Raw genomic sequence first — 26881 nt, 5'->3', positions numbered from 1 at the left:
TGCTGACCAAACTACAAGGATAAAAATGTAATCAATGTACTGTATGTAATATTTTTTTAATTGATAATAAGTAGAAAAGGAAAAGTTTACATCTTGCCTGAAGAAGGGGCCTGAGTTGCCTTGAAAGCTTGCATATTGTAATCTTTTTAGTTAGCCAATAAAAGGTGTCATTTTGCTTGGCTTTTCTCTACAGTAGAAAAGGACAAACACAAAAATGAAGAATTCTAAACATTAGAACATTAGAAAAATCTAAACAAGAACAGGCCATTCAGCCCAACAAATCTCAACAGTCCTATCCACTAAATTCTTCGAAAACAACATCAAGTCGAGTTTTGAAAGTCCCTAAAATTCTACTGTCTACCACACTACTTGGCAGCTTATTCCAAGTGTCTATGTTTTTCTCGTTGCAAATAAAAACTTGTTAATGTTTATGCAAAATTTAGCCTTAACAAGTTATCATAGCCCTAGACTCTTTTGGATGTACAGTAATCCCTCCTCCATCGCGGGGGTTGCGTTCCAGAGCCACCCGCGAAATAAGAAAATCCGCGAAGTAGAAACCATATGTTTATATGGTTATTTTTATATTGTCATGCTTGGGTCACAGATTTGCGCAGAAACACAGGAGGTTGTAGAGAGACAGGAACGTTATTGAAACACTGCAAACAAACATTTGTCTCTTTTTCAAAAGTTTAAACTGTGCTCCATGACAAGACAGAGATGACAGTTCTGTCTCACAATTAAAAGAATGCAAACATATCTTCCTCTTCAAAGGAAACAGAGAGGAATGCAAACAAATCAATAGGGCTGTTTGCTTTTAAGTATGCGAAGCACCGCCGGTACAAAGCTGTTGAAGGCGGCAGCTCACACCCCCTCCGTCAGGAGCAGAGAGAGAGAGAGAGAGACAGAGAAGAACAAAGTCAAAAATCAATACGTGCCCTTTGAGCTTTTAAGTATGCGAAGTAGTGCATACTTAAAAGCTGCACACAGAAGGTAGCAACGTGAAGATAATCTTTCAGCATTTTTAGACGAGCGTCCGTATCGTCTAGGTGTGCGAACAGCCCCCCTGCTCACACCCCCTACGTCAGGATCACAGATAGTCAGCGCAAGAGAGAGAGAAAGAAAAGTAAGTTGGGTAGCTTCTCAGCCATCTGCCAATAGCGTCCCTTGTATGAAATCAACTGGGCAAACCAACTGAGGAAGCATGTACCAGAAATTAAAAGACCCATTGTCCTCAGAAATCCGCGAACCAGCAAAAAATCCGCGATATATATTTAAATATGCTTACATATAAAATCCGCAATAGAGTGAAGCTGCGAAAGGCGAAGCGCGATATAGCGAGGGATCACTGTATACCTTAGTAGTGTAATTTTCTCCTAATGCCTGTTTAGTTTTAGTCAATCCCTATGTGCCTTCTGTTATAGTACTGGCTAGTCTCGCAGGGCCAGACATGATTCTCAAACAAGAATCACATTAGAACAATCTAGATGAGAACAGGCCATTCAATATAACAAAAGCTCGCCAGTCCTATCCACTTAATTCTTCTAAAATAATATCAAGTCTTGTTTTGAAAATTCTGAAAGTCATATAGCCTACCACACTACTTGGTAGAGTATTCCAAATGTCTATGGTTCTCAAACAAAAAACAAAAACTTCCTAATTTTTCTGTGAAATTTACCCTTAACAAGTTTCCAACTGTGACAGTCTTGATCCGCTGGACTAATTCCCTTCATAATTTTAAACACTTCAATCATGATTCCTCTTAATCTTCTTTTGCTTAAAATGAAAAGGCTCAGCTCTTTTAATTATAACACATCTAAGGGTAAGTACCAGATCATGTTCTGTCTCTGGAGTAGTCTCATGACAGTATTTCATTGTTTTTGCTTGCAGCAACGTAGGGTGTCAGTGCTGTGATCATTTTTTTCTATTTGTTGCTGTCAGGAAATATAATTTAGAAAAATAACACTACCTTTTACTTGTATGATGATGATGATGATGACGACACTCAGCTGTATTTATCAATTAAATGAACTGATAATTTCTCAGTGAAACTGAAGAAAACTTTTTTTTTATTAATTTCGTTATTTGTTTTAATGAACTAATAATTATAACAATAATAATGCACTTAACTTATATAATCTAAAAGTGTTTGAGGGAAAATCAAATGTCCTTTAAAAAAAAACAAATAACCTGAAATTCTATTTGTGGGCAGACATTCAGCAAATAGCAAGATAATGATGTCAGATTTGAGCTGAAAAATGTTTAGCATGATTGTGACTGATTCCACACCGCAGTGGCACATTACAGTGCTTTCCACTGCAGTGATTATCTTTTAATCTTCATTTCTCCACTATAAGAACCGAATTTTCAAGCCTACAAGTATAAAAATAAAGTAGTTTCTTAACATCTGTGGATGTGGGAAAGCTGGTTCATTCATTTATATCATACAAAAAGGACTATTGTAACGCCTGTTGTGCTGTTCAAATCACTTAATCATGACCCTGCTATTAATTCAAAACACAGAAGCAAAGATCATAAGCTAAAAGACTGCGTGACTGCATAACTCCAGTTCTTAAATCCCCGCACTGAAGGAGTATTGTAAAATCCTCGTTTTGACGTATAATATCATAAATAGCTTAGGCCCCCCTTAAGTTATAAAAGTTAATAATACACATACTTTGTAGCTTATATTGAGATCTCAAGATATTTTAATATTTCCAGGATAAATAAAAGCACTGAAGGAAGTGCAGTTTTTAGTTGCAGGGTCCACAGACTGGAATACTCTATCTACCAACATTAGAGAAGCTGCACATTTAAAAGGAAACTGAACAGTATTATGTTATGTTATGTTATGTATTTGTTTGTTTATTACCAAGACTTTTTCATTTACTATCTCTTCCTAATGTCTCTTAGTTGCTGTCTCTTCTGCTTCGACCAAGTTGTCTCCCCTGACTTTGAATGGGATTCCAGCATGGACTGGTGACATTTGAATTACTATGTGACAGGTGTCTGGTCACACTTGCAGGTAATCTGACCTAGACACAGTTAAAATATCGACTAAAATCAGTTTTGTTAAGAGCCTGGGAACTCTTGAGATATACAGATAATAGCACACAGGTTTCTTTAATTTGGGCAGTGAGTAAATACACAATGAAAGACATGGCAGCAACTTCAGGAAAAGCAACAATAACTTGTATTACGCAAGACATTATAAAGTACACTGAGAAGATAAAAGAACCTAAGAATCTAACAATATCAGGAACGAAAACCTTTTTTTAAAAGAAAGCACACAGTCCACACTCTAAAAGTCTGTTAAAAACATAAAAGTGGTGGATACAAGTTTTAGTGGTGCAGAGTTCAGTTTACGCACAGTGTTACTACAACAATTAATCATCCAACTGTCCATGGATAACTTTTTCCGCCCGGGTGCTTGTGTCCCAACATAACTTTTGCCAAAATTGTTGAATCCCTGTTAGCATCTCTTCCTTATGGAGTGAGTGTTCTTTTCTTCACTTCTGGGCTCCTTGGGTTGCCACAATGACCTTGGCACACCTTGCTTCTCATCCATCAGCTTCGCTGAGTCCTTTTGTGAGTCTTCCCTCTCTTGCTGGACCCACAACTAGCATCTCTGTGGTGGAACTGTCTCTTCTTCTCTGGAGGTAGGTACCACCATCCGTGTGCCTCATGTTTTGCCAGCCACATACCCTTGTCTGCCTCCGAGCCCCTGTGCTCAGTGCAAGTGGTCTTGGCAGCATTCTCAGAGGACCGTCCCTCATTCACCACCCACTACTCAGAAGTATTTATCTGCTTCAGCCCCTGCCTAGATTAAGATGACGATTTATCAAACAGTGGTACATACCAATTTGCTTTGATCAGCAGTAGTGTACACATATTTCATTCTTTAAACAACAGAATCAAAGCAGGTAAATATCTATGTCCTGTAGACAACCAGCAACAATAACCTGCAACACAATTATTCAGGAAATTTGCTTTTCCACTTCACCCCAGTCCCAACAATGGGTGTCTGTTGCCCCTTTATCTACTGGCTTTTATGTTTAACATTTACATGTTTCTTTGCCGGAGAGAAAAATGAAAACCACCCAGTGTACAAAAAATATTCCCCTCCAACACCAAAATGTTTCCCTCTGACATACTAGAGTTTCCAAAGTCTTATATTCACTGGAATTTTTGTAAAGTGAAATTTGGATTTTCTCTCTTCTGTCAGCAGGTAGTCTTGGGTTATTATACAACTAAACTACTATTGTAATCCTTCAATTAGGAATCTAAAGTACATGTAATACATGAAAAATAAGCATCTAGAAATCCACTGTATCTGTATACAGTAATCCCTCCTCAATCGTGGGGGTTGCGTTCCAGAACCCCCCGCGAAAGGTGAAAATCCGCCAAGTAGAAACCATATGTTTATATGGTTATTTTTCTATTGTCATGCTTGGGTCACATATTTGCACAGAAACACAGGAGGTTGTAGAGAGACAGGAACTTTATTCAAACACTGCAAACAAACATTTGTCTCTTTTTCAAAAGTTTAAACTGTGCTCCATGACAAGACATAGATGACAGTTCCGTCTCACAATTAAAAGAATGCAAACATACTTTCCTCTTCAAAGGAGTGCGCATCAGAGAGAGAGAGAATGTCAGAGTGAAAGAGAAAAGCAAACAATCAAAAATCAATAGGGCTGTTTGGGCTTTTAAGTATGCGAAGCACCGCAGGACAAAGCAACTGCAAGGAAGGGAGCAATGTGAAGGTAATCTTTCAGCATTTATTAGAGGAGCGTCCGTATCCTCTAGGCCAGCCCCTCTGCTCACACCCCCTCCGTCAGGATCAGAAAATGTCAGAGAGAGTGAGAGAGAAAAGCAAACAATCAAAAATCAATACGTGCTGTTTGAGCTTTTAAGTATGCGAAACACCGTGCGGGAAGCATGTTGCTTGACAAAACAGCTGCACCGAAGGGAGCAATGTGAAGGTAATCTTTCAGCATTTTTAGACGAGCGTCCGTATCGTCTAGGGGTGCGAACAGCCACCCTGCTCACACCCCCTCCGCCAGGAGCAGAGAATCTCAGAGCGAGAGAGAGAGAAAAGCAAACAATCAAAAATCAATATGTGCTGTTTGATCTTTTAAGTATGTGAAGCACCGTGCGGGAAGCATATCGCTTGACAAAGCAGCCACATGTAAGCCCAGCAAGGAAGGGAGCAATGTGAACGTAATCTTTCAGTGTTTTTTGAGGAGCGGCCGTTTACTCTAGGGGTGCGAACAGCCCCTGTGCTCACAATATATTTGTGGAGTTTTATTTAATACGTAATACGCGCTCTGGTTGGATAGCTTCTCAGCCATCTGCCAATAGCGTCCCTTTTATGAAATCCACTGGGCAAACCAAGGAAGCATGTACCAGAAATTAAAAGACCCATTGTCCACTGAAACCCACAAACCAGCGAAAAATCTGCAATATATATTTAAATATGCTTACATATAAAATCCGCGATACAGTGAAGCCGCGAAAGTCGAAGCGCGATATAGCGAGGCATTACTGTAGATGCATATTTCTGTTGTCAAACATGCGTGTCTAAGGATCATCCCCTGCTGGGCTGATTTAAGGTGAGCAATACCATGCTGGGATGAGAGGGGACGCTGTCACTAACGGTATTATTGATTCTGTTCCCACAGCACCAAGAAGACACCTAGTGAGGGTAACTGACTCTACCCCTTCTGAGGACCATAAATTCGAATTACTCCGGGAAGGTGGTGTTTCATTTGGACGTAAGTTCTACCCCAGACCTGACCTACTGACTAAGAAGGCATTGCAGCAGTGTATTTTGTTTTGTTTGTTTGCACTATTTCTCTTGCGCGCGATTCCTTTATTAAGTGGGGTGACCCGTTCTGGCAGCCGAACGACCACAGTGAAGACATTGTGTAGGCCTACATATTGTGTTTTGTGGTTTATGACATAATATTTTGTATTTGGCTTTTACTGATTTTTTTTTGTGTTTTAACTATGCAATGTATGTAAATGTGTACAGTGCTCATCTTATAACTGGAAAATGAACCGTATAAAAAAATGAAATTAATGTTTTTTTTCAATTTAGTTTAATACAATAAACTATAATTTGCTAAAACTACTCTAACTTTTATGTACTTAACTAATTCTATCTATCTATTATATATCTTAAAAATGATAACAAGCCATTTTTAAAGTTCAGAAAGTGAATAAAGAATTAATTTCCTGGAAAGCAAAACAGAGTTTAATAATCAGAGCCGCTGAAGCTTTCAGAAGTGATTGGTCTCTAAAACTCTCACAATTAAACCTTTGAGGCTGGAAATAGTCTGTGAAACAAGCTTTACAGCAAGCAAGTATAGTGTATTAAATTTCATTAATGTGCAGATGACTTGAAAAGTTTAAAGAGCACGCTGTTAATGTTTTCACTACAGAGACATTTTAGAAAATACCTTTAACTTGAGGTATAATATTGTATTACTCAGTAAGTTAAAAATCAGTTATATCGCCAAGAAAACAAACCTGTCCCTGCCTGTTTTTTATTAAAATCTCTTTATATAATATATTAGCTCTTTGTGCCCCGTTAGTTGAACATTGTGTCAGTGAAGATATGTATAATCTGGGCACTTAAGCAGGTGGATAAGGTTAACCTGAGTGCCAGTCATCAGATCAAAACAAATATTTAAAAGAATGCTGGGAAAATGGGTTACAAAAATGAGAGGTAGAGTTTTTTTTTCTTTTTAATGCTATTTTGTTCTGTGGCTTACTGCCAAACGTTAACCTTTTAAAAACAGCAGGCCTAATTTTAAGTGCATTGATGACACAGTGAAATAAATTGTAATTCATGCGAGCTGAATATGTACAGTACATCAAACAGCTTTGTTTCCATTAATTCATTTTCAGGCCGTCTGAGATAGGATGTGCTCTCTTGGACCCTTAAGCTTTGTAAATGGAGCTGCTGCATGCGGAAGAAGCTTATTTTGGCTCTTAAATAAACACATTATAATAAGTTGTGGGCAAATATCAGTACCCAGTTGGTTACAATTGGCTCCTTTTGGATTTATCTTTTCCTTTTTGGTGGCTTAGTGGCACTGCATGGACTGCCACTTCATGACACTGTGTGAACTTAAGACTCATTTGAACAAAGTAAAGCTAAAGATTTGTGCTAGGATCTGCAAGGTTGCCGCTTCAAATCCCATTACTGCCATTGGATCCTTGAGCAAGGCCCTGAACCCGAACATTACTTCAGGGATGCTGTACAATGGCTGACCCCGTGATCTGACCCCCAAAGTTCATGTGAAATGACAATTTCCCTTTGGAGATAATAAAGCACCTTGAGGTTGTAAAAGGCGCTATATAAAAATGTTTTATTATTATTATTATTATTAAGTATATTAAAATCAAACCAAATTTCCTTATTGTTTCTCCAGCTGTACCTTTTATATAACGAAATGTAACCTTTTAGCAAATTTGCAGAGCACATCCATATACTTAATTTCTATTTGCACTGAAACTTCAGATGAATATTTGGTAGTCATTTGGAATGTCCCAGACAGCTGGGGACCCTACCCAGCCAGGACGCCTGGACGGTCCCCAAGATGGACGATATCTCCCCTGGGCCACGAGAGGGCAGCCACCTGGGTCTGCTTCTGGGCCACTGGAACGGAGCTGGGTCGCTCACCCCTACGGGAGGACGTGGCCACCGCCAGGGGGCGCCTGGACGGTTATGAAATCCTGGATGGCAGCACTTCCGCCACACCTGGAAGTGCTGCCGGAAGAAATCCCAGGGGCACCCAGAGTGCTTCCAGGTGCTCTCCTGACACTTCCGCCACACCAGGAAGTGTCGTCAGGTGGAACACCTGGAGCTCATGCGGGTCATTATAAAAGGGGCCACCTACCTCCAGTAGACGAGCCGGAGTTGGGAGGAAGGAGACAAAGCTTGTGAGGAGGGGAGTGGAGGTCAGAAGAAGAGAAAGAGAGAAAGGAAGAGAGTTGATGGAGGAAGGCATTGTGGTGCTCAGGGGAAATAAAGAAGTGTGTTTTGGACATTCTGGTGTCTGTCTGTCTGGGTCCGGGGGTATGCTTTCCACAGGAATCACATTCTAAAGTACTACAAGTATAGCTCAGCAATTACAGTGCTACCAAGAAGCAAATGTTATATCACCAAGATGGAAGAACTGATCTGTTTTTCAAGAGTTTTTAAGATGATAGAACCAATTGTATAGAATAGTTTGGTTGGAAAGCCCTCTTATGTGGGTAGTGACAACTTTCTCATATTCTACAACTCTGTGATGGCCAGTGTGTATTATAATTAATAATAATAAAAATACTTTACATTTATATAGCACATTTCTCACTACACAAAGCACTTTACATAGTGAGTGGGGAGCCACTTCAACCACCACTAATATGCAGCATTTACCTTAATGATCCAAAGGCAGCCATTTTGTGCCAGTTCACTCACCACATATTAGCTGTTAGGTGGTGAAGGCATGAGAGATAGTTGGACAGTTAGAGATAGGGGATGATAAGTGGGCCAGAATAACTAGGCCGTGGTGGACAATTTAGCCAGGACATTGGGATACACCATACTCTTTACAAAGGATGCCCATGGATCTTTTATGACCACAGAGAGTCAGGACCCTAATTTTACATCACATCTGAAGGACAGCACCATGTTTACAACACAGTGTCCCTGTCACTGCACTGGGGCATTGAGATCCACATTCAGACCACAGGGTAAGCATCTCCTGCTGGCCTCGCCAGCACCTCTTCCAGTAGCAGCCCAAGCTCTTCCCAGATGGTCTCCCATCCAAGTCCTAGCAGGGCTGTGACGATGCAGGTTCAGCTCCATGCTCCCATCTTCTGTTAGGGAGCCCTTGAACCCAACACCGTCGGTAATGTCACCGATGAGCTAGACAGTGAGGCAATAACAATTGAGCAAGGGGATGATGTATAAATGTGCAAACAGTGCTTTTATTAAAACAGTCAAATCAAATGTTCAAACAAAGTGCAGTAGTGCAATGTTCAATAAATAAATAATCCTTAAAACGAAACGTGTGGAGGTTAAAATACACAAAACAACAATCCTTTAAAACGAGGTTGAAACGTTCAACAGGAAGCAGTCTTTAAAAACAAATGACAAGCCCGGTGCTCCTTGGTTACCCTGGTAGCTCCCCTGCTACTCCCATCTGGGCTGCTGAACAGGAGAGACGCTCTCATTGCAGCTGACCTTCTACCTGCTCCTAATGTTACTGTCAGTCGCCTTTCCGATCCTTGTCTCCGGTCGGCTCCCCCTAACAGTGACCTGGGAAATCCTCCAACGGCCAAGGCTCTCACGTGGAGGACACCACATTCCCAAGTCCTGACTCCCGCGGCCATCCGTGGAGAATCATCCGCCTTCCAGTCACTCCCGTCCTTCATACAACTCTGCGGGAGCGACAACAACTACTACACCTGGGATGTCGGCCTAACACCCAGGTTGCCTATTCTGCTGCTGCGAGCCTGTTCATGCACGCTCACTCACTCGCACCGGCGCACTCTCTCTCTCTCTTTCTTTTGCTTCCTGCTTTCTTCTACAACCTCCCGTTCTCTTTCCTTTCTTTTCTTATACTACCCCTCCTAACCGTCTCGGGCTTCTCTATATATGCAGAGAGGACATGGCAGCTGCAGCACATTAGCCACAGGAACAATCACGGATGTGGGCAGTACCTTACCTGTGCACTTAGGTGAGAAACACCCACACCGCAGATAGCCCTGCGGCTCACTACAGCCACCACACCCCCTCACTAAGCCACGAGCGCGGTGATTATTTATTTAAAAATGAACTGGCCTTTGCTGGGAGAGCTGTGGACCCATAACACCACAAGGGCCCAAACATGCCTAGCTGCAGGTGGATGACCTGTTCTGAAGTGCATGTGGTTGGCTGCTGGATGTACTGTATATTAGTAAGATGGGAGAATATAAAACCATGATTCCATCAACATTAAATCAGATTAGATAAACATTATTATTCCCATGGGGAAATTCAGATACTGTAGTATCAAAACCACCTTTGGGGTATGCAATCCTAGTGAACAATCAGAAATACTCTACTGTGTTTGAAAGAGTTTGTGTCTACCAAATTTCATGTCCTATTTAATGTGAAGTCTTGAGCTGAAATGAATTGAGAGTGAATTTAATGCAGGTTTTCAGGAACCTCAAAGGAATGCCCTACTGATAGATAGATAGATAGATAGATAGATAGATAGATAGATAGATAGATAGATAGATAGATAGATAGATAGTGTAAAATGAATAGACTCGACACACTTAAAAAGGTTTGGGGCAGCCACCCGTATATTATTCCTGGCTGCAAAAGAGTCTTTTAAATACAGAAATGTTCTCTATACCGAGTCCAAAACAGAACTGTCGATGGTTTGTCAAGATGGTGGTTTTAAGGGATAGGACAGGAAGTGATATAAGGGAACAGGAAGTGATGTTCTTCATTAGTCAGAGTAGATGCCGGAACTGATAATCTTCTAGGCACCGGAACCTGAAGTGATATTTTTCTGGGTGCCGGAACCAGAAGTGATGTCTTCTGTTCTAAATCAGACAGGTTTTCCCGCGGCTGGTCTGCAGAGATAACAGGAGAAAGTTTAGTGCACCCCGCCACCCCCTGGCCTGGCGTGGAATTACCTTTGCTTGGTCCATACAACGTCTTCCTAGTCGCACATGTGTGACAATAGATAGATACTTCTATCTATCTATCAGTAGGGCATTCCTTTGAGGAATACTGAACTACCGGGACTGCAGTTTTATTCTAATTTTGATTGCTATCTTTATATATTTTACATTTTCACCCCATATTCATGTGGGCTTTTAAAGAGTACTCTGACCCTCCCAGCCTGAAATCCTTCTGATATTTTGAAGGTGAATCTAAATTTGCCTGTTTAAAGCCATTGCGGTTATGTGTATAAAGTATGTCCTGCATACTGACCGGACATTCGGTCTTCAGTAGGCACCTGACACTCCAAGTGTTTGAAAATCTATAATGGAAAAAGAGAAAACATAAATGGATGGATGAAACAAATGGGACAATTTCCAGCCATTTGGTAACTTTCTGGCTTTTTTGCAATGTTGAGAACTGGAAACTTAATTTTGCTGCCTGTAAGTCAAGTTTGGGGATTCGAGACATAAAAAATGATTACAATCATAAATTAATTAAGAACAATTTCACATAAAGATGTTATACAGAGTCTATCATATTAAACGAAGAGTTCGTATTTGCAGGAATCTTTATCAGACAAATAGAGTTTTCCCTTTCAAAAGCAGTCCCTTAGTGTGCAGACACACTTTGTCGTGTCTTTTTGCAGGCATGCAGTGGAATTTTTTCCCAGAAAAGTGAAAGAAAAAAAAATTAGTCTTCAAAGATACATTATGTGTGCTGAGATAAAATTCTTTTTGGCTTTGTTGAACCATTCACTTTCTGACTAATCTCTGCAACCTTATCGTACATTATAAGAAGGTAATTATATTACATTTTAAATTACTGCACTGCCGTACTTAATACTGGAATGAGTTGTAGATTTTTAATGGAATGTACATTTTTTCAGTGTTATGATTAGCAATGAAAAGCTTTCTTTTGCAATCAATAAAAGAAAATAAAAAGGAAAATCTCTCGCTCTCTCTCTTGGGCTTTATATCCTCAATGGTGTTGATTAGCAGAAAGGCAAAGCCTGCATTATGTTAGTATGGGAACATTAGAATGGAATGGGAAGCCAGAATAATGCTGGTCAGAGTGGAGTTATTTCCCCTCGTCTAAAGACATTATTATTGCAATTTACAAGGTGGTTAAATAATTATCAAAATCACAAGAATTATTGAGCATGGCGAAAAGTGACTAATCAGAAAAACAGTCTTAGATTGTCCAAAAACCGAAATAAATTAGATAGTTTATTGGTGAAAAAAGTAACATTTTAAAGCATTTTGATTTTTTTAATGATGTTTGTCAAAATGACTTTAAATTCCTCCTAGTCATACAAGTTCATCACTCAGATCAAGTTTATTAATCACTTGTGTGCTATTCCAAATCATTTATATTAATGTCTCTTTTGCAGGAGGTGTCATAGTGGCACAGTGGGTAACACTCCCACATCATTGCTCCAGTGGCCTGGGTCATTGTCTCTGTGGATTTTGTATATTCTCTTCATGTTCACATCCCCAAAGACATCCTGACTAGATGGATTAGTGATTCCAAACTGATCTTGTGAAAATGTGCACGAGTGAGACCTGTGATAAACTAGAGCTCAGTGCTGCCACGATAGTCTCCAGCTCTGTGCCACCCTGAATTGGATTAAGTGGGCTTGAGAATGTTATATTTGGCACCCTTCACTTGATTTACTGCCAAGTTCTGTTTCTTTGACATGAGAGTGCTCTGTATTCATTTTGATATCAAGCATGAAATATAGTCAGAGAAATATTATTCAATAAACAAACCCATTGGTGACTCATTTTCAATTTAGAGTCCAGTATGGTAATTAAAATCCTACAATATAACAATTCTATTCCTTTAGAATGCACATTGTCAATGAGCAGCATCCAAAGTTTGTGTTCAGTAATGTTAAGATGAAAACTTATTAAAACAACTGCTGTTTGTTATTGATTAAGACAGAAATGGAAGAGGATGTACAGTTGTATTTATATATACATCTCATGAAAATATGTGTTTGTTTTAAGAATGGCCTCAGCTACTATCAGACCACAAAAGAATTGTATTGTCACATATACAGTAAGTGGTATATGGGACATCTTAAAGGCTCAGTTGATTTCCATCCCAGACCAAGAGGCGGCTCAGTTACTGACTGTCTATTTTTTTTACTGGCAGTTCTGAGGACCACTCATTGAGTTCCCCTACCAGCCATATATTTCACCATATAAACCTCCTTAAAGCTGGAAGATTTTGTTCAGTCTGGAACCAACACTGAAGCAAGTCAGAGCACTCTTGACAACCTGACGGAATCACTGCTTGTTTTGCACCCTGTATTTAGCCAGTTATTTTCCACCATATATCCAGGTTTCTCCTCTTGGAGCCTCAACACTCCTTTGTTGCAACCTTCTTCATTTTGGATCTTATATGGTGGCTACTGACCAGAATTCACTGCAGAGTTACTGGGACTGGAGCCTATCCTGGTAATGCCAGGAATATAAATAATGCTAGGTCTTTAAAAAAAGACATAAGAAAACACCATGACACAACATGCATATTGCAGCAGGTTAATTACAATCAGATGCATTACACTAATAAACAATATGCAGTTAATTTCAGTGTATTTATAAAGCCGCGTCAGGAATGTGGAGCTAAGAAAGAAAGGATGAGCACACAGGAACAGTAGTTTGACCATTCTGTGGACCATTATATTGTTACAGGTTAATTACAATCAGATGCATTAAATTTATGAACGATATGCGGTTAATTTCAGTGTATTTGATAAAGCCGCCGCCGTGGATGTGGATCTAAGAAAGGGTAACCACACAGGAACAGTAGCACTGCTTTGACACTGGGTGCCGCCAGTCTGCAAAACCGGGCGGTTAAATTGCGTACGCCAAGGAATGACTTACCGTGGAAATGTGCGTGGCTTTACGCCAAGTTTAGGTTTTATACATCGCGATTTGAGCGTGGAAAGGTTTGTACGCAACATTTCTGTGCGTACGCACCGTTTATACATGAGGCCCCAGGTCTGCAGGTTTTCATTCTAACCTTTTTCCTAATCAGTGACCAGTTTTCCCTTCTAATTAACTTCTTTTCCCTTCATTTTAATAGCCCTGTTTTTAAGGAGTCAGTCCACTGGATTAATTCTTTTCTTCATTAAATGGCAGCCAAATAGAAATTAAATGTAAAACGAGCCAACAGATGACCAGCTAAATTGGGGCTACAACGGCCAACCAATTTCACTCCAACCAGTTCCTTAATTAGAAGCCGATTCTTGCTGTTAATTAAGCCTGTTATTTAATTCCATGGCTTGTTGCTGCTCTCATTTGCCACAGCTGACATTTCCAAAACTGTTGATTTTTCTGTTTTTTTTATGAACATCGTCACAATGTGTTGGTGACCTGAGAGATCAGCCTTACTGAGACCCTCACCTTTCTTTGTTTTCAGATATTGTGTGATGGGCACAGATGAACTGGTCATGTGGCGGCTTGTTTTGTGTCTCAATAATTGTTTGGCTGCTAATTAAGGAAAAAGAGACGACTAAGGGGCCTGAGTCAAGTTAATTAAAAGTAAGGCAAAAAAGTTAATTAGCAGCAAAAGCTGGTCTCTAATTGAGATGGTGGTTAGAATGAAAACTGGCAGCCACTGCGGCCCCCTAGGACCGGAGTTCAAGACCCCTGCAATAGGCTGTTTATAGGTAGAAATTCTGACTAGTGTAGTGAACTGAAGTAAAACCATAAATGTTATTTAATGTAACGTATTTCTGTTTCCATGCACGTTCAGTAGAGATGCTGTGATGGTCCCACAGTGCCTATTAAATGTTTTCAACCATTGGAAGATTTTACATTTTATTGTTATACAACATTGTAACACACTAATTTTAATGAGTATTTTTTGACGCTGAGCAACAGAAAAATACTCCTTAATGTCAAATTGAAAACAGATCTCTGTAAAGTGGTTTAAACAAACTGCAAATATAAAACACAAAAGAATTGATTCCGTAAATATTCACCACTTTCAAGTCAGTATTTAATAAATGGCAGCCATGACAGCCTTGAATATGCGTGCGCAGGATATTTACCAGCCTTGCCGATCTACGCACTGCAACGTATTCTTCTTTGTAAAACTGCTAAAACTCTGTCTGGTTGCATGGAGATTGCTAGTGAAGAGCCTTTATCAAGTCCAGCCACAAATTCTTAGTTAGATTGAGTTCTGGTCTCTGACTTGGCCTTTTCAGAACATGAACATTGTTGTATTAAACCTATTCTTGTGTAGCTTTGGCTTTATGCGTGAGGTTGTTGTCTTGCTAGGAAAACAAATCATCTCCCAAGGCACAGGTTCCCTGTAGTCTGCATGAGGTTTTCCTCCAGGATTTCCATGTATTTTGCTGGAGTCATTTGACCCTCACAAACCTTTCAAGGCCATCTGTAGAGAAGCATCCCCACAGCATGATGGTGTGTTTTTGATTAAGTGCCAAAAGCTCAATTTTGGTCTCATTAGACCATGGAACCTTCTTCCAGGTGATGTCTCCCATGTGCCTTCTGGCAAACTCTAGCCAAGATGTTGTGAAATAGTACGGCCCGGACACAGACAGGCAGACACATTTACAGCCATCACCACATGTTTATTTACACTATATTAGTCTCTAAGTGCACCACCACCAAACCCCCACAGTCTCCCAAAGTCCAGGCTTCACTTAGCCACCTCTCTTTCTCTTTCTCTTCCTTCTCTCACACTCCAGGCCTCTCCTTGCCGCCTCCTCTCCGACCTCGTCCAACTCCTCACCCGACTCCAGCCTTGATTGTGGGGAGGCGGCTCCTTAAATAGGCAGGTGGCTGATGACCACACCCGGCCACCTGCCACAATGTCATGTGCTTTTCTCTTTTTAACAATGGCCTTCTCTTTTCCATTCTTCAATAAATGTTTGACTGGTGAAGCACCCAGGCAACAGTGTCTCCAATGGGCTTCTCTGGAACATGGAACTCTTTCAAAGTTCTCATGGGTCTCTTGGTGGCCTCCCTCACTTGGCCTTCTCTTGCATAATCATTCTGTTTTTGTGCATAGCCTGCTATAGGAGGATTTACAGCAGTACCATACTTTTTCCATTACTTAATGACTAATTTAAATGGACTCTAAAAGATATTCAGTGACTTGAATATTTTCTTGTCTCCATCTCCTGACTTGTGCTTTTCAATCACCTTTTTGCTGAGTTGCTTGGAATGTTCTTTGTCTTCATTGTGTAGGTTTGGCTATAATACTTACTCACCACAACTTGGACCATCTAGATAAGGTAGATTTATATTACAATCAAATGAAACCCCAGACACATGATCTGCACTGAAGTAATCATGTGACTTCTAAAACCAGTTGGCTTTACCAGTGATGAATAACAATGAAATGTGAAAAACGTCCAAGGGGATGAATACATTTTATAGGCACTATATATCTGCAGCATCAGGCGGCCTCGACTTCTTGGGCTCAATATATAAAAGAAAATGATAACATGAAAAGGATAAGTAGTTATCTAAGCAACACAATGCAATAAAATTTAATTGGTAAACAAAGCAATATTAATTGAGACTAGAAACACAATGAAAATGCACTCAATAACAGATATTACAAAATGATATTCAAAAGACAGCAAAAGAAATTAATAAAAGGAAAAGAAACCTGAGCCAGGGATGAAATCCAGCCTTTTCTCTAAAAACAGGAAAGCTCCGGATCCCTAGGTGGTGGATCAGTTTCAGATGGTTCACCCACAGGCTGTGTAGTTGAGATCTGTTACTACACAAAATTGAGTTTTTGGAGGACAACAGTGGCTACATATACAGTATTTTATTTTTTGGCTCTGCAAATTTTTTAGATAGAAGCCAATTCTTGCTATTAATGAAAAACACTGATTCTAAGGTTTTTTAGTTCTCTCTTTGTGCCAAATCAAACATTTACAATGATGTTGATTTTCTTTTTATGATAACATTGTACATATGTTGTTGAACTGACGCAGATCAGTATTTATCAGTCCTTCACTTTTTTTTTCTTTGCAGATATTTTATTGAAACAGATATTTTATTATGAAACCAAATTAGTTGATTTGTTGTAGGCTCCCTTTGAATCTCATTGTTATAACTGGCAACTGATTAATGGAAAATGAGAAGCAACTAAGAAGTTCAGAATGTGAAAAAACAAGTCAATTAAAATAAGTTTAAAATGGTGAATAAGAAAGTGACTGGAAGGAAAACCTATGGCTCTCCAGGGTCTCACTTTAAAACTTAAAGTGTGTATGGTATGCATTACAGTATATACAAACAACAGAATACATTTTGCACTCAACAATATTAACTACAGAAGTTACTTTTATGGCAGTCTCAAAGACCAAATAGCAGGAATCAAAGACTGATCATTTTCATCGAAGGCAGTTTTGGAGACAAAAAAACGTAAACTGTACATTTTAGTGTAATTTTAAAAACTTGAAATCTAGAAAAATATGAGGGGAGAGGTTGTACAAGTTAGCTCAGGATCCAAATCATGGCACATACTGTAAACACTGGTTGCTTTAGTTTATTTATTGCACTTTTTGTTGCAGTGCATATGCAACATGGGCTTCAGATACGCTAAGCAGAGGCCTACGTCACACAGCATAATATTTATGAACTTGCAGGGTTCAAGCTAGGCCGGAGAGAAACTAGTGAGCAACCCATAGATAAGAAAATTGTCCGGCTAATCAGTTCTGTCTGATGCAGGACTGTCCCAAGTATAAAACCAAAAGGTTATCTGTGATGCTTTGAGGATGTTAACATCAGGAGTAAAAACAGAAACAGAATTTAAACTAAAAATACCAACTAAAATGCTCCAATTTTGCCAATAATGTAAAAGTTGTTTTGGTAATTGATGCTGTTCTACTTTGTCCTCCCATATTCACTTGCAGGCTAATAAATATATGTAGAACAAGTATAATTTCTAGTCTAATGATCAGCTAAGTTCCTCATGTTTTAACGCATATTATACAAAAACAATTTATTAACATATAACACATACAAAAGCCAATATGGAAACAGTCACAAGCGCATGTAATAGAATCATCCACAAGGTGCTACTAAGGAAAGCACAATGGCATCAGTGCCTGGGGAAGCCTGGTCACCAATATCTTCTTTTTTTCCACCCTCGGATCAGAGCACGAGTCCCACGCCAAACACTAAAATCACATCTAGTTCTGTCCTGGATATCCCATCTGTTCTGCCTTACTGGCTATTTAAAGAACAAAGGCCCCAAATTAGACTCCAAAGACAAAGGAGCTCTGCAGCACAGAGTAAGCTCAATTTAGTCTGAGAGGCAAGGTCCACAATTTCTTGTTGGATGTTTCTTTTTCTTGAGTCTCTTTTGTGGCTTGGGAGAGGAAAGACATGGGGGTCAGTAGAAGCTAGCCATCTTGACACATGCTGGGGTCTGATCAACCCCAGTGTGGTCACCTAGAGGAGAATGTGTGATGTTGAAGGACCCAAAACACTTGATGATCCCCACAACATCACTCATGAAATGTCAAGTCTGAGGCATCAGCAGATGTATATTCACAACTGCATTATATGGAGTCACTTTTGGTCCCCCACATTTCAACAGTTCTCTGTTATTATTTGGTTACAGAATACAGTTATGAATAACAAAACATACCAATAATGTATAATAAAAGAATAATAGCAAAAATAATAACAAAAATATTTGCCTTAATTAAACGTCAAAATTGCCATTAGGTTTAGTGTAATCCTTATCTGAAACTTTCTTAGGCATTAAACAGATACCTTTCAACAGTTTCAAAATGTAGCTGGCCCTCTTCAGCTCTGTGCATCGGCAGACTCTTCTTGACATTTCTGCCTTTTGCTTCAAAGGAATGCTGGAACGTGAAAGTACCACAAACAAACAAATACATTATAATTCATCAGTATTCTTCTAGATGCAGCAGTATTGATCCTGAGTATTGAAATACCAACAGAAGCAATTATATGCAGTTCTGTAAATTGGAATGGTAAAAGAATGGGATACCTGATATGGACATGCAATGCATTCGCCAAGAAAAATACTGGGGTCTTTTCTCGCATTTATGACTCATTACCTCATAACTATGAGATAAGGATCTCGTAATTATGACTTAGTATCTCATAACTATTAGATAAGGATCTCATAATTATGACTTAGTATCTCATAACTATGATATAAGGATCTCATAATTATGACTTAGTATCTCATAACTATGATATAAGGATCTCGTAATTATGACTTAGTTTCTCATAATTACGAGATAAGATCTCGTAATTATAATTTAGTATCTCATAGTTACAAAATTAGGATCTCATAATTATAGAATAAGATCTCCTAATCACAAGGTAAGATCTCATAATTATGAGGTATGATCTTGTAATTATGAGATCTTATCTTGTAATTATGAAATATTCAGTCATAATTATGAGATTTTATCTCGTAATTATGAGATACTAAGTCAAAATTATGAGATACTAAACTAAGTCAAAATCATGATAACCCCCCAGTATTTTGTCTTTGGAGAATGCAATGTATTTCCGTAGAAAGCAGCACCTAAGTAAATATACATATATAAGCAAAACAAGTTTCAAAAGAAAGAGAGTTAATATACAACAATCTGTTAAAGATTTTGTGATCAGTGGAGGATGCTCGACTAACTAAGACACATGACTAAACTATAAACTCCAAAACAAGCTGGGTACTTTTTAATTTCTGCCATCACCCTTGCAGCATTTGCAGTCAGTTCTCTTTCCCCAGGTATCAGTGGGGCTGTTAAGAAAATGAAATGCATAACTGGCAAGACAGTGAGACCCTTTCCTTGGTCATAAGCAGACTGCCGTGACCAACAGGCAAGGTAATAATTTCTGTCAGATATTATTGAAATGCATTCTTCATCATTATTTTCATTTTACGGCATTTATTCATTTACTTATATTTACTATTGCTTTCCTGTTTATTAATTTCCTTTACTTACAAAGGAGGTTCAACAATGGCCTCAGGTTCATCTTAATTTCAAGGTTCTTATAAACTTGTATAGTCAAGACTCTATTCAAGTAAAAAAAATAAATAAGATTTAATGCATTGTGTTTAGAATTTTAAGCAGAATGGTGAAGAAAATGTGCATTGAATTAGATGCACTTCTTCAGGGCATAGTCTGAAGTTTACCTACCTTTTGATGAAAGGTGGTGGGTGAATCATTGTTTGAGGCGAAAGCTGAGGATGTCAGAAAGAGTCTACAGATGAGGAGATGTAAAGAGGGCCAGCTACATTATACAATTGTTAAAATGCATAACAACATTGCTGATAAACATTAACCTAAACTTGATGACAATAAGGAACTCATTTTTGTATAGATGATATAAATAAATGTGAGGTATAATTATTTTTATGTGGAACATGATATCTGTTTAAAATACTGGAAGGCTGCTGGTGCAAATCCAAATCATTTAATTATGTAGGCTTTAGGTTACAGACATTAAAACTAAACATGCATATGCAAATTACTTAGTAACAGCGCTCCTCTGCCTGCAATATTGTGGCCCTAAACAGCTAATGGACTTCAGCTACTTCATTTGCTTTATGTAAATGTAATGGGCCTAAGATGGCTATCGCCATGAACCTTCCCAGATTGGGTTGCAGATAATTAATATCACATCCCAAATCCTTGTCTAAGCATGTAGGCATATTGTGCAAAAATGTATATGCAAGACGTAATCATTCAGCTCACTAGTGGGTTTAAATAATGCATTTTGAATGCAGTACAATTTCCCACAATTAGTTACAGTATTTGGTCTTGGTTCTTGTACCAGATTTACAAAAACCTAGAATTCCAGGACATCAAATGACTAATAAGTTTGGTTATTGGCTATCATGACCAAAAAAATTAGGGTTATTCTAGACTGTGGGAATGTGATGCTTACCTGAAAATGCAAGTTGCCCTGGTTGAGCAGAATTAACTTTGAATCTGCCAGAGAATAATAAATAAGAATAATAAATAAATAAACAAATAAATAAATACACCCTACATTAAAAATGACACCTTATATATAACCCTATCTATCTATCTATCTATCTATCTATCTATCTATCTATCTATCTATCTATCTATCTATCTATCTATCTATCTATCTGAAGCGCCCTGTGAGGGGAGAAAACACGGCAGACGTTTTCTTGATGCAGACAAAAACTACTGACTTAATTACTGAATGTGCTTAAACTACATCCATAACTGTTGCCTCTCCACTCGTCATCCCACCTCCTCCTCACCTGCGTGTAAATTGTGTCTTTACAGAGGCGCAGGGCTTACAGCCGCTACATATGTCTATGTCTGTCTATCTGGCACATTGCTATTGTACACATGATGAGTAGATCTTTATTCATGAAAAGTCATCTTTCATATTCTGAAAGGCATTTAAGCACTTTTAATAAAAATTGTAGCCCATCATGCTACAAACTCTGTACATTACGAGATGCCACTTAATGTTAATATGTCCTGACACCGTATTATAAAATGTTATAAATTGTAATATGTCTGATTTTTGCTAGTTTGTTAGAATGTACAAAGAAAACTGTACAACTCATCACTCAGACTTTACATTGCATCTTTCATAGTGAGTAGTAGTGCATCAAACACTAAGCTTGATAAATCTACAGAGCAGAAAATGGCAATGTATCCTAACGGGAAGCGTCCACTGTCATGTCACTGACATACAGTAAGTGGTGTGGTCACTGCAATCAATGTTAACTATATAATTTCATTCAAAGTGAGTACTATCATATGTCATTATCAGAATCTGCTATGATATAGCATGTTAAATACAGAATCAAAACTGTCTTTAATCATGTGTTAAAAAAACAAACACAGTAATTACTTAGTGTATCAAGTACTGTATTCATCATTTATCTTTAATATACCGTATATACTCGAATATAAGCCGAGTTTTTCAGCACCCAAATTGTGCTGAAAAATGTAACCCTAGGCTTATATTCGAGTCAGGTCCCACTGCCCCTGCCAAACCGACAGAAAGCTGGAGTGTACAGTACACACACACACACACACACACACACACGCACGCGTGCGCGCGTGAGAGAGAAAGACAGACACACACACACACACACACGCGCGCAAGAGAGAGAGAGAGAGACACACACACACACGCACAAGAGAGAGGGAGAGACACCATATTGTTTTTGTTGACCCTCTTCTCCACTTACAGAGCTAGTTTACTGTTTTTCTTTGAAATAAATACTCAAAAACATTTAACCTACTGATGCCTCAATTAATGTAAGGTAATTTTGTTGGTATTTATTTTGATTATTGAAACTTACCAGGCTTATACTCGAGTCAATAAGTTTTTCCAGTTTTTGTAGGTAAAATTAGGTACCTCAGCTTATATTCGGGTCGGCTTATACTCGACTATATACGGTATATTATGACTTCCATGCCATAGTAACATCCAAAAATAGAATAATGCAATGCACAAGCAGATTATTATAGTATGATCACAGGGATGATGTGAAATTTAATAAATGGTCATGATTTGATTTTTTCAGATTTTTGATATAAAGTTCAAAATTGCTTTGTTTGATTAGTTTCCTTTTTGATGCATTAATAATGACTGATTGTTTTTTAGTCCTTCTTGGAGGGAGAATAACAGAAGAGTGTGATTGGGACCAGTCTGCCTGACCTGTGACCAAGTAATAAAATGCTACTGGGATTCAGTGCTAGTCATGGACTGCCCATAACAAACAGCCAATGTGTACACAGAACTTCACATCACTATCTTTGAGTGATAGAGAAAAGTCAAGCAAAATGACACCTTTTATTGGCTAACTAAAAAGATTACAATATGCAAGCTTCCGAGGCAACTCAGGCCCCTTTTCAGGCAAGATGTAAAGCTTGGCTTTTCTCTACATTCATAATGGCTAACACGGTACAACACCCTAGTACTTCTGAGTGATAGAGTAACTTGGACTGAAGGTTCGTGATTGTAAGACTGATACAAACTGATAAAAGAAATCAGATTGGGTAAAAAGAATTACACTGAAAAGCTGTAAAATCAGTTTTTAGCCAATGACCCTGCATCAGTATGGAAAGGACTACAAAATATTACAAATAAAGGACACCATTCCCCCATACTGCGGTAAATCATCTGCTGGCTGACAAATTAAATGCTTTTTATTGCAGGTTTGATAGGCCCCAGAATACAATGGACATTATATTAAGCCCTCTCAGTTTCCAGACTTATACGACTCTCCCACCACTCAGCCTGCATTAAATATCTCTGTAAGGGATGTGTGTCAGCTCTTCAACAAACAGCAGACTAAGAAAGCAACAAGGGGTCTCACCTTCCTGCTTAAAAATCTGTGCTGATCAATTGGCCCCTGTCTTTACTCCTATTTTCAACAAATCATTAGTGTTCTGTGAAGTTCCCTTATGTTTCAAACAAGCCATAATCATACCAGTCCCCCAAAACATCCAGTATAACAGGACTGAATGACTACAGGCCTTTTGCTCTGACATCTGTGGTCATGAAGACCTTTGAGAGATTGGTGTTAGCTCACCTGAAGGACATCACAGGTCCCTTGTTGGACCCCCTGGAGTTTGTTTATTGAGAGGATTGGTCAGTGGATGATGCAGGAGGGGGCGCTCACTCTAAACGTCTCCCATTTTGCTCCTTCCACAGGACAGAGAAGACGCCCTGTAAGGGAACCTGACACCGCTCCTTCCAATCTCCCACATATAAAGGCATTCAGTCTTTAACAGATCGCCCCACAGGACAGAACTTCTTTCACTTTGAGCCAAATCATATAAATACCTAGCCTGATGTTTTGTTTTTTTTTTTGATCCTTTGAGTTCTGTATTGGCACACATAAAGACCCTTTTTAGTTTTATTAAGAGAATTAAACAGGGATGCTGGGTTGGTGCCCAACATTTCTTCGTGGAACTTATATTTAGCAATATTATCTCGGCCATTCCACCAAGCTCAAAACTCAAAACATTAAACCCAGAAGATCTCATCAGGTAGTGATGATGTCCTGTCATTAAGTGCCAGAGTCATCTGTTTTGGATAAATTCAACTCCTGCGTTTCAGGTGAGGTCAGGGACGTAGAATCTTGATTGAGTCTATCAAAGAGAACTCAGTATTGGAGGAAGATGCACCAAGTTATGGAAAAACTGGTTGATATCTGCCATGACATTAATCCTAGAACCCACTGGTGGTGCAAACTAATAGAAAGTTGTAAAGTTAAAGAAAGAAAGAAAACTTTTGAGTAGTTCTAACAGGAAGACTTCTGGTTTTGTCAGAGAAGTACTAGTTTGCCAAGAAAACTGCAATAGCAGAAACACCCAAGGGTGAGGAGTTTAGTGACGCCATAGAGATGAACTTCCATTTGGCCTCAGCAAGTTTTGGGGGGAAATCTTTAATAATTCAAGTTGTCCAGGCTGTTCCTATCAAGGGTTAGAAAACATTGAATTTCAGTTGGAATACCATTAAGCACTAGGAGGAACACTTTGAGTAAGTCCTAATTCAATTGAATGCAATATCGGAAGTGTTGGCTGAGACTGAGTATATCTCGATGACTAAGTTCATTGTGGCCATCAAATCTAGATGAAAATGCTAAAACCACTAAATATCGTGGGGTTGTCTTTGTTAACACACCTCTGTCTTCAAGATTGTGAAGGTGGTGACAATGACTCAAGAATGGCAGATTGAGATAATGCTTGACACTTTTAAAAAAAAGTATATGTACCAGCTATATCTCCAGCTGCTTGGGAAAGCTTATGCTGGGGCCTAGGAACAGAAATGAACAAGTATGCCAAGGCACAAATCCAGGAAGATTAAATAAAAATAAATTTATTTAATTTATAACACTCAGTTCTTTTGCAGTATGCTGTCTTCTTTCACTTCTTAATTACACCTGCTATGCTCCATTTAGCTGGCACTGTGTGCCCTCATCATTTATGTTTTGACTGTTACCTAATTTTATCCATCCATTTCTCTCTTTTCTCTTGATTGGCCCCTCCTTTGCTGCTGTGCAGTAACTAAGAAACGGCAAACTAATTCTAAAAGATGAATGGATCAGTAATAAACGGCAGGCAGATACATTCCTTTTGTCTTTCCTTTCCAAATGTCAATAATTTCAGTTTCAGGATATCTTATTTTTATTCGCTATGATTTCTCCATTGCATGGACAGCATTCACTTCAGTGTGAACATTACGACTACTTCTGCTACTGTTACAGCACGGCAGAAATTATACTCGCTTCATTCAACATAATGCTGTTGGGTGTAAACACAGTATAACGCACAAGACGAAGACATGTGTTACGATTAAAAATATCAGCAAATGCATAGCATGCTTTGGCACTGTGAGGTTGCAATATTTGAAACTGGTGTGGTGCCATGTTATGTAGTATCTATCCATAACTAAAGAAAGCTTGAGGTTGTAGTTTCCAAACACCTTTTATTAGAGCAACTCTTTATATGAATCACTCTGTCTCCAGGATCCTTCCTCCCATCTCTTCTCTGCTACATAACCCACTGGATAAGATGGATAGAGATGAGGCTGTGTCTATGAGGAGGCACACCAAATACAGTTTAGAATCTTTTACTTGATTTGTAACAGGGCATGAAATTTTTCCGGGCAGTTTTGTATCATAATGTACACAAAAAATGCTAATCTCCGGAATATCAATTCCCTGAACTCGACCTTGTGGAGCAGAGCGACATACACAAAAAAAAATAAGTTTCCTCTACGCATGGCTGACACAGCTGGACACTTGAACACACAGCGGAAAGAAAGATGACTGATCCTTATTGGAGGTGATAGACTTGGTAGAACCAGGCCTGGCCATCATAGTGTTATGTACGTAGATAACATCGTGTTTGAAATGCATCGACTAAAGCTGAGGAAAAGGCTACCAAGATCACTGCTTCATTTTTAGTGTCACAGCTAATCCAAGAGTGACGTCTTGTCCAAATAATAACTTCTCGCAGACACATAGACAAGCTTCCTTTTCTACCAACTGGTCTTGTAACATCCATCCATCCATCCATCCATTTTCCAACCTGCTGAATCCGAACACAGGGTCACGGGGGTCTGCTGGAGCCAATAACAGCCAACACAGGGCACAAGGCAGGAACAAACCCTGGGCAGGGCGCCAGCCCACCACAGGGTACACACACACACACACACCAAGCACACAGTAGGGCCAATTTAGAATTGCCAATCCACCTAACCTGCATGTCTTTGGACTGTGTGTTTAAACCGGAGCACCCGGAGGAAACCCACGCAGACATGGGGAGAACATGCAAACTCCACGCAGGGAGGACCCGGGAAGCAAACCCGGGTCACCTTACTGTGAGGCAGCAGCGCTACCACTGCATCACCGTGCCGCCCGGTCCTGTAACATTTCATCTTAAAAGCCACAGGTAGATGCGAGGTATTGTAATGCGGAAATATACTGAGCCACAGTTTTGCCTTGTCACTGAGCTCTACTTTGAAATTTATGGTTTTCAACGACCACATTGCAACATGGATAGGAAACGAGTCTTGAATGCTGTCGCAGCTACCACCTACGCATATATATTACTGGTACTTCACAATGTATAGAAATATCTGTGTCATTCAGTGCTAAAGCAGTGCAAAAGTAATACTTATTTCCTAGCTTCTGTCCAATTGTCCACATCTGCAGCAATAACATGCAAATCATTTCAAAAAGCTTCATCCACGTATCAAACAAAAACGTAGGCTCTCCGGGACAGGGAAGAAGAGCGACTGGTAGTGGAACAGCAGAGACATCTGTCATTGATTGAAGGTGTCTTCGTCGCCAATTTTGTATTTTCTAACAGTACATAAAGAAAGCTGGAGGTTGTAATTTCCAAACACAATTAATTAGATCAACTCCCTATATCAAACTGTCTCTCTAGGAGTCCTCTCCCAGTTCTCTACATATTCATTTCTCACAGTGCTACCTACTGCCCAACATTAATAATTCAACATAGCACCATACATTTTGGCTCAGGGCAGATACTGTACTTTACTGGAGTAATATCCCATGAAGACAAGGGGCAGCTTCTCCATGAACTAGAGCTACCGTCTAAATTTAATTGTTAAATGGCATTGTTAATAGGACTTTTACAAAATATCA

This window comes from Erpetoichthys calabaricus, chromosome 16 (assembly GCF_900747795.2).
Source record: "Erpetoichthys calabaricus chromosome 16, fErpCal1.3, whole genome shotgun sequence".
In the NCBI taxonomy this organism is placed as follows: Eukaryota; Metazoa; Chordata; class Cladistia; order Polypteriformes; family Polypteridae; genus Erpetoichthys; species Erpetoichthys calabaricus.
Note: the sequence above shows the minus strand (reverse complement) of the source record.